This window comes from Cherax quadricarinatus, chromosome 10 (genome assembly GCF_038502225.1).
Source record: "Cherax quadricarinatus isolate ZL_2023a chromosome 10, ASM3850222v1, whole genome shotgun sequence".
Lineage (NCBI taxonomy): Eukaryota > Metazoa > Arthropoda > Malacostraca > Decapoda > Parastacidae > Cherax > Cherax quadricarinatus.
In genome coordinates, this window is record NC_091301.1 from 37,818,071 (window position 1) to 37,833,596 (window position 15,526).

At 39.6% G+C, this 15,526-nt stretch overlaps 2 protein-coding genes and 1 long non-coding RNA gene across 5 annotated transcripts in view; 2 read left to right on the forward strand and 1 right to left on the reverse strand.

Moving 5' to 3' along the window:
- Positions 1-5,914, forward strand: part of mus81 (mus81 structure-specific endonuclease subunit) — a 355,921-nt gene extending 350,007 nt beyond the window's left edge. For both annotated transcript variants that reach the window (XM_070083779.1, XM_070083780.1), the window contains one exon: positions 4,593-5,914. The gene's annotated coding sequence lies outside the window, so the exon portion shown is untranslated. The remainder of the gene's footprint in view (positions 1-4,592) is intronic.
- The window catches only part of LOC138852519 (uncharacterized), a 389,852-nt gene that overhangs the window by 322,176 nt on the left and 52,150 nt on the right, over positions 1-15,526 (reverse strand). The window lies entirely within an intron of this gene.
- LOC128688062 (intraflagellar transport protein 74 homolog) overlaps positions 1-15,526 on the forward strand; it is a 694,157-nt gene that overhangs the window by 217,691 nt on the left and 460,940 nt on the right. The gene's annotated exons all lie outside the window — the stretch shown is intronic.

A 15,526-nucleotide genomic window follows, 5' to 3' on the forward strand; every position in this document is an offset into this window, starting at 1 on the left:
AGTTTATCTGAGTAGTATATAGCTCACATATAACTCCATTCTTATGAGGAATATGCAGAAGGCATAGTTGAAAGCTTAACGCTTTCAGGGTCCAAGGCCAAAATCTGAAGGGGCGCTCCAGTGTCCAAAAAATTTTGAAAACAAAAAAAAAAATTTTTTTCTTGCAGAATCAAAGATAATATTTTTGTGAAGGTAATAAAACAAAACAAAAAAAAAATTCTGATCAGCACTTACCAAGATACAGCAGCAGGAAGTTGACCCAAAATGACCGGGTGGCGGCAACATCAGTGACTTCCGTAAAATCGCATTTTTTTATTTTACGTTTTTTATACTTTTTTCTTTTCTTTTCTAATTTTTTCTTTTTTAGTAACATTTGTGGCCTGTGAGACCAATATAATGTACATTGTATAAGTGTACACTCATTGTATTCAACACAATAACTGCACTAATTTGTTTATTATTATATTGCTTACAAAACTTGTTTACAAGTTTATTGTTTACCTGGAGTTTACCTGGAGAGAGTTCTGGGGGTCAACGCCCCCGCGGCTCGGTCTGTGACCAGGCCTCCTGGTGGATCAGAGCCTGATCATCCAGGCTGTTACTGCTGGCTGCACGCAAACCAACGTACGAGCCACAGCCCGGCTGGTCAGGAACCGACTTTAGGTGCTTGTCCAGTGCCAGCTTGAAGACTGCCAGGGGTCTGTTGGTAATCCCCCTTATGTATGCTGGGAGGCAGTTGAACAGTCTCAGGCCCCTGACACTTATTGTATGGTCTCTTAACGTGCTAGTGACACCCCTGCTTTTCATTGGGGGGATGTTGCATCGTCTGCCAAGTCTTTTGCTTTCGTAGTGAGTGATTTTCGTGTGCAAGTTCGGTACTAGTCCCTCTAGGATTTTCCAGGTGTATATAATCATGTATCTCTCCCGCCTGCGTTCCAGGGAATACAGGTTCAGGAACCTCAAGCGCTCCCAGTAATTTAGGTGTTTTATCTCCGTTATGCGCGCCGTGAAGGTTCACTTTACATTTTCTAGGTCAGCAATTTCACCTGCCTTGAAAGGTGCTGTTAGTGTGCAGCAATATTCCAGCCTAGATAAAACAAGTGACCGAAGAGTGTCATCATGGGCTTGGCATCCCTAGTTTTGAAGGTTCTCATTATCCATCCTGTCATTTTTCTAGCAGATGAGATTGATACAATGTTATGGTCCTTGAAGGTGAGATCCTCCGACATGATCACTCCCAGGTCTTTGACATTGGTGTTTCGCTCTATTTTGTGGCCAGAATTTGTTTTGTACTCTAATGAAGATTTAATTTCCTGGTGTTTACCATATCTGAGTAATTGAAATTTCTCATCATTGAACTTCATATTGTTTTCTGCAGCCCACTGAAAGATTTGGTTGATGTCCGCCTGGAGCCTTGCAGTGTCTGCAATGGAAGACACTGTCATGCAGATTCGGGTATCATCTGCAAAGGAAGACACGGTGCTGTGGCTGACATCCTTGTCTATGTCAGATATGAGGATGAGGAACAAGATGGGAGCGAGTACAGTGCCTTGTGGAACAGAGCTTTTCACCGTAGCTGCCTCGGACTTTACTCTGTTGAATACTACTCTCTGTGTTCTGTTAGTGAGGAAATTATAGATCCATTGACCGACTTTTCCTGTTATTCCTTTAGCACGCATTTTGTGCGCTATTACGCCATGGTCACACTTGTCAAAGGCTTTTGCAAAGTCTGTATATATTACATCTGCATTCTTTTTGTCTTCTAGTGCCTCTAGGACCTTGTCATAGTGATGCAATAGTTGAGACTGACAGGAGCGACCTATTCTAAACCCATGTTGCCCTGGGTTGTGTAATTTATGGGTTTCTAGATGGGTGGTGATCTTGCTTCTTAGGACCCTTTCAAAGATTTTTATGATATGGGATGTTAGTGCTATCGGTCTGTAGTTCTTTGCTATCGCTTTACTGCCCCCTTTGTGGAGTGGGGCTATGTCTGTTGTTTTTAGTAACTGTGGGACGACCCCCGTGTCCATGCTCCCTCTCCATAGGATGGTAAAAGCTCGTGATAGGGGCTTCTTGCAGTTCTTGATGAACACGGAGTTCCATGAGTCTGGCCCTGGGGCAGAGTGCATGGGCATGTCATTTATCGCCTGTTCGAGGTCATTTGGCGTCAGGATAACATCAGATAGGCTTGTGTTAACCAAATTCTGTGGCTCTCTCATAAAAAATTCATTTTGATCTTCGACTCTCAGTCTGGTTAGCGGCTTGCTAAAAACTGAGTCATATTGGGACTTGAGTAGCTCACTCATTTCCTTGCTGTCATCTGTGTAGGACCCATCTTGTTTAAGTAGGGGCCCAATACTGGACGTTGTTCTCGACTTTGATTTGGCATAGGAGAAGAAATACTTTGGGTTTCTTTCGATTTCATTTATGGCTTTTAGTTCTTCCCGCGATTCCTGACTCCTATAAGATTCCTTTAGCTTAAGTTCAATGCTTGCTGTTTCTCTGACCAGTGTCTCCCTACGCATTTCAGATATATTGACCTCTTTTTGCTGCTCTGTTATTCTTTTCCGTCGCCTGTAAAGGGAGCGCCTGTCTCTTTCTATTTTACATCTACTCCTCCTTTTTCTTAGAGGAATATGCCTTGTGCATACATCGAGTGCCACCAAGTTAATCTGTTCTAGGCATAAGTTGGGGTCTGTGTTGCTTAGTATATCTTCCCAGCTTATATCGGTTAGGACTTGGTTTACTTGGTCCCACTTTATGTTTTTGTTATTGAAGTTGAATTTGGTGAATGCTCCCTCGTGTCTAATCTCCTTATGTTGGTCTGGGGCTCCACGCATACATGTCTGAACCTCAATTATGTTGTGATCTGAGCATATTGTTTTTTATATAGTGACATTTCGTATCAGATCATCATTGTTAGTGAAGATGAGGTCTAGTGTATTCTCCAGTCTATTGTACACAAAATGATGAAAATATTATTGTGGTTATTGTGTTGAATACAATGGTACCATATAGTACCATATGGTACACTGGTGCCATAGGGTGCAATGGTACCATATAGTACAATTGTACCATATGGTACCATGGCACATGATACAATAATTCCATATGGTAGAATATGATACAATGGCACCATTTGGTACAGTGGTACCATATGATACAGTGGTACCATATGGTGTAATGGTACCATATGGTATATTGTACCATACAGCACAATGATACCATATGGTTCATTGTACCATATGGTACTATATGGTACTGTTGTATTCACAAACACACTTATATTTTCATCATTGTTTTGTTTACAATAATTGTTTACAACAAAAATATGCAAAAATGTTGTATATTAGTAATGTTCGATTATATATTTACAAATGTACAGCCACTCAACATGTTCCTTGAGGTGGATGGCAAAGCGCTTTGTCTTGGAAACTGCTGAGTCAGTAGCTAGCTTGTGTCACCACTCAGTTTTGGCTGGTGTCTCATGCCACCAACACCTCCTATTGACCATATGGCACACGGTACCATATGTTACAGGGTACCATATGGTACATTGTGCTATATGGTATAGGGTACTGTGCAGTACAGGATAACATATGGTGCAGGGTACCATATTGTGCAGGGTACCATATTGTGCAGGGTACCATATGGCACAGGGTGCCATATGGCACAGGGTGCCATATGGTACAGGGTACCATACAGTACAGGACACCATATGGTACAGATACAGGGATCCCTATGGAAATAAGTCACCCTGACTTTTTTGGGTTATCCTAGTATTTTATACATATGCTGCTATGTATAATAATCCGTGTAATTGTATTTCTGTATTCCTGAATAAACTTACTCAAGCGCATGTGGCATCATAAGTAAGTTTATTTAGGTATACACAAATAAAGTTACATAGAATATCATACTTAGCAGCATATGTTTGGAGAACCTAGGATAACCCAAAAAAGTCAGACAGACTTATTTCCATTAGGGTCCCTGTACTATATGGTACAGTATACCATATGGTATAATGTACCATATGGTATAATGTACCATATGGTATAAAGTACCATATGGTACAGTGTACCATATGGTACAGTGTACCATATGATACCATTGTATGACATGACACAATGGTACCATATGGTTCAAAACCATAGAATTCGTCTTCAGCTCCACTTCCATCAGTCTTAGAACTGTAAGTTGTGAAGAGGAGAGTCAGAATTCGCCCGGAGAGTGAGTTGGGAGTGAGAGCTTCCTTGCCGCCAGGCATGATGAACAAAGCTACTGTGTCGGCATTCCCACAATGCCATACGGGCGTCCAGATTTTTTCTGTAGTGTGCACACTGACCACCCAGACCCATTCTCTCAGATGTAGGCCTATCAGCCTTCTCGCACTAAATTTGACACCGCTAGAATTTTGGCATAGATCTACGGTTTGGACCCTCAACGTAAAGCTGTAGATCTATGGCATGGACCCTGAAAGGGTTAAATAATTTGTGTGTTATTATGTAATTCTTCATTAGCATGAGAGAGACTGTTAGATTTTTAAAGTTGGAGTCTTCTGAAACTAAAATGAAGTTTTTTTCTAATTTCAGGAGGAATGGCCAGTAACATGGAGTTGGTGATATGTATTTTGGAAGATTTTTGTTACTATCTACAATTTTTTGTATCAGATGGGACTAAGTGCATACAGTATTATGTCACTAAATTCCAAAGGCATCAGCAAAAGCATTTGTATGGCTCAAATTAATAATTTAGCTTAACCCTTTCACTGTCAGCCCCGTAATATTATGCCAAAATTCTAGCGGCTTTGAATCCTGCGAGAGAAAGTTGGTAGGCTCCTACCATGTTATTCGTTTAAAACCAACAATTTTGCTCTGTGTACTTTTGTATGGTATTTATGGTTGTATTCTCGTTTTCTTGGTCTCATTTGATAGAATGGAAGATATATTACAAAACTAGAGATGATTTTGAATGGTTTATGGACTAAAAGTACTTTAAGATGGAAAGCAAGTGTAATAAAAGAGGGGCCTCGAGATGTGACTAATGAACAGAGAAAATGTTATGTTAGTGCTAGGAATGTTTGTATTGTTAATTCTGGACACTATTTTGAAATTGGCCTTCCTTGAATTTTGCATGAAATTGGCCAAATTACCAATTTCTGATCACTTTATTGTGAAGTTGAAATCAGTAAATGAGTTGCTTCTGGTACTCAGTTGATAGAACAAAAGGAGTTCTAGCAAAATAGCTATGAGTTTGATTGACTGGAACAATGGAATTGCCTGAAAATAGGGGTCAAAGTGGGCAAAATCACCAATGCATAAATATCACCAAGACCGTTATCTTTGCAAGAGCGTAATTCCGCAAGTTTTCTATCAAATTTTTTACTTTTGGTGTCATTACCATCGGGAAAAGATTCTCTCTTCAAGAATTTAATATTTCTGATCCTCAGATAAACTATGATCATCTCTATTTTAGTAGTATATCTTCCATTCTTTCAAATGATAACAAGAAAGAGCCAATAAAACCATAGAAACCATCCTAGAAAATACCTGAAATTTGCTCTTTCACACCAAGCACAAAGTCAGAGGTTAGCTTTTCCCATCATGCACCACTTGTGGTAGGATTTTTTTTTTTTATACTGTGCACACTTACTGCACAGGCCAATTTTCTTAAATCTAAGCCAGAATTTATTACTCACAGTTTTTCTGAGGAGCTGAGCTCAAAACATAGATCTACATAAGCAGTGCTGGCATCAGTAACATAGATCTGTGTAAGAGATAGTAAAAACATTTTCTCAAAATTTATTTTGATTATTTGCTGTTCAGTATATGATGAAATTAAACATTTTTCTGTCTTGCTCTAGTTGCATATTGTTCTATATATATCAGGAGTCATTGTTTAACCCTTTGACTGTTTTGGTCGTATACAGTGGACCCTCGCCTAACGAACGCATCGCATAACGTTAAATCCGCCTAGATTTAGATTTTGCCACCGAAGTGGCTAGTTTATTGTGCACCCCATATCCATCCTGTGGACGGTAGCGCGAGAGCATATGGATACACAAAAGGCCTAGGAACTAGGCCCCAAAGGGTTAACAGGAATACATATGGATTTATATCTACATATCTATAGTTCACTTATCTGTTACAAGCAAATTTAGGAAATTTGCTTAGTATATCTGGTATCTTATTTTCATTAATAAGATATCTTGACATGTCACATAGGTTATTATACTGTCTGTCTCTGTATTCCTCAATAAGTGGACAATTAAGCACATAGTGTTCAAGAGAGTGACCATATGCCTGATCACATAATTTACATTTAGTTTGATCATCATCTGTGTGTCTCCCAAACTGCCAGAAGTACTTGTAACCAAGCCTAAGCCTGGCCACTACAACATCAGTCAGTCTGTTCACATTGCAAGTTGCTCCATAAACATACTTATCTACGTTCATGTTATCATAGTGGGTTATAGATCTACTCAGGCTTCTAACTGCATTCCTATAACAATCATCTTCATTATTTACTTCTCTCCTAATATTATTCCTAATGCTAGACACAGTTATACCAAAGTTATATTCTACGTTCTCCTTCTGGATACTCTTCTTGGCTAACATATCAACTTTATCATGAAGGAGTAATCCAATGTGTGATGGGATCCATAGCAATTGTACATTAATTCCTTTGTCCCTAATTTTTGAGTATCTATACCTGGCTTCCCCAATGAGCATGTTGTTGGAGTCATTATATGAGCCAAGAGCCTTCAATGATGACATAGAATCAGTAATGATGATAGAGTCAAGCTCAGTGTCATAGGTTAGCTTTAGCGCCATTAGGATTGCAAACAATTCAGTTTGCAGTGTAGACGCCCAGTTGTTAATTCTTATGCCTAACTCAACAAATTTATTATCGTTCTTAACTAGGGAGGTGGCAACAAGAGCAGATGCAGCCCTGCCAGAAGACTCCTGTTTAGATCCATCAGTGTATATAACTTGTGATAACTTATTACTACCAGCTAGGCGAAAAATTTCTTCTTGAGCAGTTGCTCTAACAAGAGATTTAAGGAAGGGATTACTAGCAATGAGCTTCTTGGGAGGGACTTGTAGGTATGTGATATTAAATGAACACATCTTCCATGGAGGGGTGAAATGCTCTTGTTGCCTACAGTGATACAGTTCATGCAGGTTATAAAACTTAATGCAATTGCACGTTTTCACAATCCATTTAGATCTGTGTGTATTTACCTCCAGACACTTGGTAAGATTCACTGTGACAGTGTCTGGTTCGTTTCTCAACATTCTAATACCGAGTACAGTGTTAATTTCAACAATCCTATCACTGATTCTAGAAATACCAAGCTCCTTCCTCATGTTAAGAACTTTTGTAGATCTGGGACAGCCAAGAATAGTCCTGAGAGCTTCATTTTGCATTAACTCCAAGGGTCGGAGGGAACTTTCTCTAGCTAATATCAACATGGGAGCAGCATAATCAATTAAGGACCTAACATAGGCTATAGCGATACATTTTAACACAAAAATTTTGCCTTGATTGGCATAGGATTCCCAGGGTTAGCCTCAAACCCTTCAAAATCCCTTTTGTCTACACATTCTGGCCACAGTTTCTTCCAAGCAGAGTTCAAGGTCCTTTTAGTCACTTCCTCCCAAGCCTTCCCTACAATGTTTACACAATTAAGGATGCTAAAGTGATCTCTCCAAAACTCTCTTAGAGTCAATTGAATTTCTGAGGTCACTACAAAGCACCTTTCAAACATAGCTTTTGTGTACAGTTTCTTGAAGTTTGCAATGACCTGCTGGTCCATGGGCTGCAGGAGAGGAGTGGTATTAGGAGGCAAAAACTTCACCTAAATGAAGCTCATGTCCACAGAAAGTCGGTCTGCCAAGTCTGAAGGATGACCAGGAGCATTGTCTAATACCAGGAAGCACTTAAGGTCCAATTTATTTTCCAGGAGGTAATTTTTCACAGTGGGGCCAAATGCATGGTGTAACCAGTCATAGAAAAAGTCCCTAGTGACCCATGCCTTACTGTTTGCCCTCCACAGCACACACAAATTAGCCTTGAGGACATTGTTTTTCCTGAACACTCTGGGAGTTTCAGAGTGATACACCAATAAAGGCTTCACTTTGCAATCACCACTAGCATTGGCACACATCAAGAGAGTAAGCCTGTCTTTCATAGGCTTATGTCCTGGGAGTGCCTTTTCCTCCTGCACTCTGAAGGAGGGGTGTTAATGTTGCAGTTTAAAAACTGTAGTGTAAAGCACCCTTCTGGCAAGACAGTGATGGAGTGAATGATGGTGAAAGTTTTTCTTTTTCGGGCCACCCTGCCTTGGTGGGAATCGGCCAGTGTGATAATAATAAAATAATAATAATAATGTAGGTCCTGTTTGGCATTTTCTTCCAAAACAGGCCTGTTTTGTCACAATTAAACACTTGTTCAGGTTTCAGTCTTTCACTGTCTATGTACTCCTTGAAGAATTCCTGCACATATTTTTCAGCCGCTCTGTGGTCCGAACTGGCAGCCTTATCACACTATGTATGCCACTACAATTCTTAAATCTCTCAAACCAACGTTTGCTGGCCTTAAATTCACTCACATCACCACTAGTTGCTGGCATTTTTTTAATTAAATCGTCATGCAACTTCCTAGCCTTTTCACATATGATCGCTTGAGAGATGCTATCTCCTGCTATCTGTTTTTCGTTTATCCACACCAATAACAGTCTCTCAACATCTTCTATCACTTGCGATCTCAGTTTCGAAAACATAGTTGCACCTTTGGCAAGAATAGCTTCCTTGATTGCCGTTTTCTTGCCCACAATAGTAGCGATAGTTGATTGGGGTTTTGTGTACAACCTGGCTGGCTCGGAGACATGCACTCCACTTTCATACTTAGCAATGATCTCTTTCTTCATATCCATAGTAATTCTCACCATTTTTGCTGTAGGGTTGGCACTAGAAGCTTTCTTGGGGCCCATGGTGACTTATTTTGCAGGTGCAATCACTACAAACGCTGTGATAATATGAAATGTTCCGATTGTGTGTTTGGATGGGACCGTGGTGGCTGGCTGGCTTGTAAACACTGGCACCCACGGGACAAGTGAGGCGTGCTCAGGCCACAAGTGGACGCATCTCGAACTGAACGAATAGCGTTGGTTGGGTTTTTTAGCGCTAGTTGAGGCAAAATTTTTGCGTTAAAATGTATCGCTAGTTGGATTTAACGTTTGACGATGCCAACGTTGGTCGAGGGTCCACTGTATGTGACTCCCCAGGAAATCTGGGACTCTTTCTCTTCCCAAGTGATGCTCTAACACAGATGGAAGTGTCAGTGAAGATCAATTTCATGGTTTTGAGGAGTTTGAGACCAAAAGCAATACCCAGGATACCAGAAGAATGAAGGAGAATGAAGAAGGAGGAAGAGAAAGACAAAGAGGAGAAGGAGGAGGAGGAGATGGAGGAAGAGGAGGAGGAGGAGATGGAGGAGAAGGAGGAGGGGGAGAAGGAGGAGGGGAGAAGGAGGAGGAGGAGGAGGAGAAGGAGGGGAGGAAGAAGAGGAGAAGGAGGAAGAGAAGGAGGAGGGGAGAAAGAGGAGGAGGAGATGGAGGAAGAGGAGATGGAGGAGGAGGAGAAGGAGGGGGGAGAAAAAGAAAAGGTAATAATAAGTTCCCTTGAAGCATGATAAACAAAGTCCACCCCTGACAGTGACATGATAAGCTGAGATAACATCTGATAAGAGCTGACGTTTGATGAGCATACACGAGTGTGGGGAAGGGTGCAGCTGATAAGAAAAGATTAGAGGTGACGTTTGATGAGCATTGCCCTCACTTTGTTTTCGCTGGTACACAAACATGTCTGTCTGTCTATTTGTCTGTCTGTCAAGCTCCCTGTCTCAGAGAGATGGACTAAAACCATCAGAAAAATAATCTTAACATTTTCATAAGAAAAAATAATTTTTTTTTTCGAATATTTTGCGACATAGAATGACAGTTTCAGAAAGGGGCCTGCAAGAGTCAAAGGGTTAAAAGGGCCTCTCAACAAATATTTTCATCAACTTGGCAATGAGTTGTTTGTATAGAAACCAAAGGATGGTATTCTTTGCACACATTTGTACTTGTTTCTTAAGTGTCCCCTTTGTAAATGTGGATATGTTTGGTTTGGGGTATTTGTATGTAGGTGCCCTCATGTATAATAATAATGAGGGAGATTATTTTCCAGTAAAAGTAGGCCTTAGACAGGGATGTGTGATGTCACCATAGTTGTTTAATATACGTATTTACAGATAGAGTTGTAAGAGAAGTGAATGCTTGGGTGTTGGGGAGAGTTGTGGTATTAAAAGAGAAAGAATCTAACATGAAATGGGAGTTGTCACAGCTAGTTTTTGATGATGATACTGTGCTCTTGGGAGATTCTGAAGAGAAGTTGCTAAGGATGGTGGATGAATTATGGAGGGTGTGTAAAATAAGGAAATAAAAAGTGAACATAGGAAAGAGGAATGTGATGAGGTAGCAAAAAATTTAGGTAATGAAAGATTGGATATTGGATTGGAGAGGGGGAGTATGGAAAAATAAAATGTGTTCAGATATTTTGGAGCAGACTTGTCAGTAGTTGGGTCTGTGAAAGACAAATTGAACCATAGAATTGATGAAGTAAAAAGGTGAGTGGTGCACCGAGGCATATGTGGAAGCAAAAAGGGGAATGTATGAAAGTACAGTAAGACCTCTGTATCTGTGGGGGATACATTCCAAGGACCTGCCACAGACACAGAAACTGCAGATAGTAGCTAACCCTATGTATAAATCATTTTTCATTTACATACATACCTGTTATCAAGTTTAATTGATAAATTATCAACAATAAGTGGAGAATTATCACTTTTTCACTGATGGTAAGTACTTCATGGCTTCTTTTAGGCTTTGAAGCCATTATTAAGCAAAATTAAGGGTTATATTTGGGCCATGGGAAACAGCAGATAACTGAAACAGTGAATACAGGATCCACAGATATGGGGGTCTCATTGTATAGTGGTACCAACACTTATATGATTGTGAAGCTTGTGTAGTGTGAGTATTATGCAGAGAATCCGTAGCTTAGAACAAATTAGGATGTCTTGGAGAGCATATAACTGTCGTGGAGGGAAGGCAGAGTAAGGGTCATCCTGGTAAAGGTTGAAGGGAAGGGGAATAAAGGAGGTTTTGTGTATGAGGGGCTTAGACATGCAGCAAGTGTGTATGATTTTGTTAGATGGAAATAAGTGGAGGCAATTGGTTTTTATAATTTGATGTGCTGTTAGAGTGTGAACAAGGTAACATTTATGAAGGGATTCAGGGAAACTGGTTAGCAGGACTTAGAGTCTGGAAGTGGGAAGTACAGTGCCTGCACTCTTAAGGAGGGGGTGGAGATATTTGCAATTTTGAACTGTAGTATTGGCATGCCTCTGGCAAGACAGTTATGGTGAAAATATTAATTCTTTTTTGGGTCCTGAAGATGGGAACTACAGTGTCTGCACTCTGAAGGAGGGGTGTTACTGTTGCAGTTTTATAACTGTAGTGTAAAGCACCCCTCTGGCAAGACAGTGATCGAGTGAATGATGATGAAAGTTTTTTTCAGGCCACCCTGCCTTGGTGTGAATTGGCCGATGTGTTAATAAAAAAAAAAGTAACACAGGTATTAATTAAAAAAGTGAGGGGGGGCGAATCACCCTGTCTCAGTGGAAGATCACCGGTGTGTTAAATAAAATAATAAGTTAAAAAGCTGCTTAAAGAGTAGGAATTAATTTAAAATAATGTTATGTTCTTTTTATTGTATAAGAAAAATAGAGGGGGTGAAGAGAAGACAATTGGTGACAGTGCTTCATGTGTCATCACTGAGTTCAGTGATGACAACCTGTATCATACAAGTCTTCATACCACATCTGAAAAACTTGACTAAATTCATGTAATCTTAAGTTTCCATGCATTTTGTATTTTTCACAGGCAGATTCAGTATGAGTATAATATAATTCACAGTGTTTATGGCAGTGCTAAACTGATACATAATTAACACTATATGAGGGCAGAGAGTACAGCTCAAGTTCACAATAAACATCAATATTCTCCAAGTTTTGTCATAGTTGCAACACATAATGAAAGCCATTGTAAAAAAGTGTTCAGTGAATGAAAATTCATCTGACAAAATGTTTTTCCATGAATTTAATTTTTTTGTTTAAATGGGTACTGCTGTATCTTGTTATACAGCTTCTCCTCACTTAGTGACATACTCCTTTACTGACGACTCTGACTTACGATGGGCTCTCTGACCAATATGCATACTTAAATAATGTATATTAGAGCTGATTTCCTCTATTCTATTTGTTACTATATAACCATTTAAAAATATACTAAAAATGTTATAAATGGGGTAAAGGTGACATTAAAGCAATATCAAAGATGGTTGACATAAACCCACTACCATTATAGTATGTTCCCCGTTTAGCGATGAATTTTTTTATTGACACGGTATTAGGAACAGAACTCCGTCATTAAGTGAGGAGAGGCTGTATTGTGGCTGACTAAACTTTTATATGTTTTTATGTTCTTATATTTTGCAAAATATTATTTAGAAATGCCATTGACTTACTTGACAGAATTATTTTTTAATATTAATTGTACTGTTTTGTAGTTGTATATGATATAATCTCTCTTATACCCCTTCTAAATTTATGAAAATCACTAATGTTGCACCTTTAATCCTTAAAATTAAATCTTGCAGTAATTTTAATGTAACTATAAATATTTTGGAAAGTTTAATGTCCTCCCATTTGACATTAGCTTTTTGTTAGCTTATATAAATTAATATTTATGAACATTTGTTAACATAATGTTTATATATTTCACATTCTTTAACAAATCTTTAAAAAGACCATTCATGTGCATAAGTATTAATGGCTTTTATGTACATACTTTGATGGATAAATAAAATCAGTTATATTATGACCATCTTTTATGTAAATCCCAGCAACATCATGTTCTTCTTCTACATCTGCTTCGTAGCTGCACTAGCAGCTACAAAGCAGATGTCCCATCTGTAATATGTTGTATATCATAAAAAAATGAAAGTTTGCAGTAATTATAGCAGTTACTACCTACTCATATAAATCATCCAAAGATTTACCATTCTGTGAAGACAACTTTTGTTTCCAATGATATACTTATGACAGTAGTGAAGAAAAGTTTTAACTCGGACAATATTTTGTTGTGTATAGTTTGATGAAATTCTACACAAGTAATTACTCAAGAGATCATAATGACACTATTGTACACAAAGCACAGTACAGGCGGGTATTGAACTCGCAGCAAGCGAGTCATAAAACTCCAGACCGACTCGTTAGCCACTGGGCCAGCTGGCTACAATAAGATTCATCCAACTAGGCATATTTGTACACCATAGGAAGGTTAGCATAGGCATCACCGTGACCACAAAGTTGGGTCCTTGGTCATGTTGATGTACAGGGCAATGAACAGGCAGACACTGCTGCACTGTCAGAAGTACATGGCCTCCCAGTTTCATACAGAGGTGTTCCATTCATGGACTATTTTGCTGCATTTGCTACCCATCTTTGCACCCGTTGGCAACAACGTTGGTCTGATCTGCTCTATAACAAACTTCATTCTGTTAAACCGAGTATAGGTTTCTGGCCGTCTTTTTGTCATCAGTGTCGAGGTTGGGAGACTACTCTCTCTTGTCTTCACATCGACCACACTTGTCTTACTTATGGGTATCTCGTGGAGAGGTGTCTTGTTCCTCTCTGTGAGAATTGTCAAGTTCTAATATCTGTTAGCCACATTGTGTTGGACTGCCCATTCTATCAACCAGCATGCAGAATTTACCTCCAATGTCGTCTCCACTCTGCTGCCTTTTCTTTACTTCCCTTCTTGTTGATGGACCCTCCTTTAATCCAGACTCTCTCATTAACTTTTTGACAGCAACTGATTTACTACACAAACTCTGATGATGATGTCTCTAGCACTCTCCTCAGTCCTTTCCACCTTAATCTCTAGCTACCCTCTACCCCTGCACTATTCGCTGCCCCGCCGTACTTTGTAACCTAATAATCATTCCTCTCCCTCATGCTACCCATTACCTCTGCATCCTTTCCTGCCCTGCTGCACTGTATAAACCTTGTGGTTTAGCGCTTCTTTTTTATTATAACATATATCTTCTTCTTTCAACACACCTGCCGTATCCCACCAAGGCGGGGTGGCCCAAAAGGAAAAACGAAAGTTTCTCATTTTACATTTAGTAATATGTACAGGAGAAGGGGTTACTAGCCCCTTGCTCCCGGCATTTTAGTCGCCTCTTACAACACGCATGGCTTACGGAGGAAGAATTCTGTTTCACTTCCCCATGGAGATAAGAGGAAATAAACAGGAACAAGAACTAGAAAGAAAATAGAAGAAAAACCGAGGGGTGTGTATATATATGCTTGTACATGTACAGTGGTCCCTCAATTATCGTCCATAATCCATTCCTGGAAGTGGGACTATTATCGAAATAGATGATTTTCGAATCAATTTTCCCCATAAGAAATAATGTAAATACAATTAATCCGTTCCTAACACCCAGAAGTATTAAAACAAAAAATTTATTACATGAAATGTAGATGTAGTACATAAACAGTACAATGGCACATGATGAATGAAACATTAACAGCATGACACTTAGCTTTATTGGAGATTCTTCTTAGTGTATGGAAGACTGGAGGAGGAGAGAGATTGAATTACTGTTTGGACGGAGAATCCCCTTCGACGAAAATGTCCCTCGTGACCCATGCCTTATTATTAGATCTCCAAAACACACTGGGATTTTCAGAATGGTTCACTAGTAATGGCTTCACTTTGAAATCCCCACTAGCATTAGCACAGAACATGAGCGTCAGCCTGTCTTTCATAGGCTTGTGTCCTGGCAGTGCTTTTTCTTCCTGAGTAATGTAGGTCCTCTTTGGCATTTTCTTCCAAAAGAGGCCTGTTTTGTCACAACTGAGCATGTGTTCAGGTTTCAGTCCTTCAGCCTCTATGTACTCCTTGAATTCCTGTACATATTTTTCAGCCTCTTTTTGGTCCAAACTGGCAGCCTCACCATGCCTTATCACACTGTGTACGCTTCTTAAATCTCTCAAACCAGCCTTTGCTGGCCTTAAATTCACTCACATCGCCACTAGTTGCACGCAATTTCTTTACCAAATCGTCATGCAACTGCCTAGCCTTTTCACAAATAAGCGACGTCATAAGACTATCTCCTGCTAATTGTTTCTTGTTTATCCACACCAATAATAACTTCTCAACATCTTCGAGTACTGGTGATCTCATTTTTGTCAGCATATTTACCCCCTTTGCAACAAGAGCTTCCTTGATTTCCTTTTTCTTGGCTACGATGGAAGACATGGTTGTACGGGATTTGTTATACATCCTGGCCAGTTCGCCCACACGTACACCACTTTCATATTGTTCAATAATGGTTTTCTTAAATTCAGT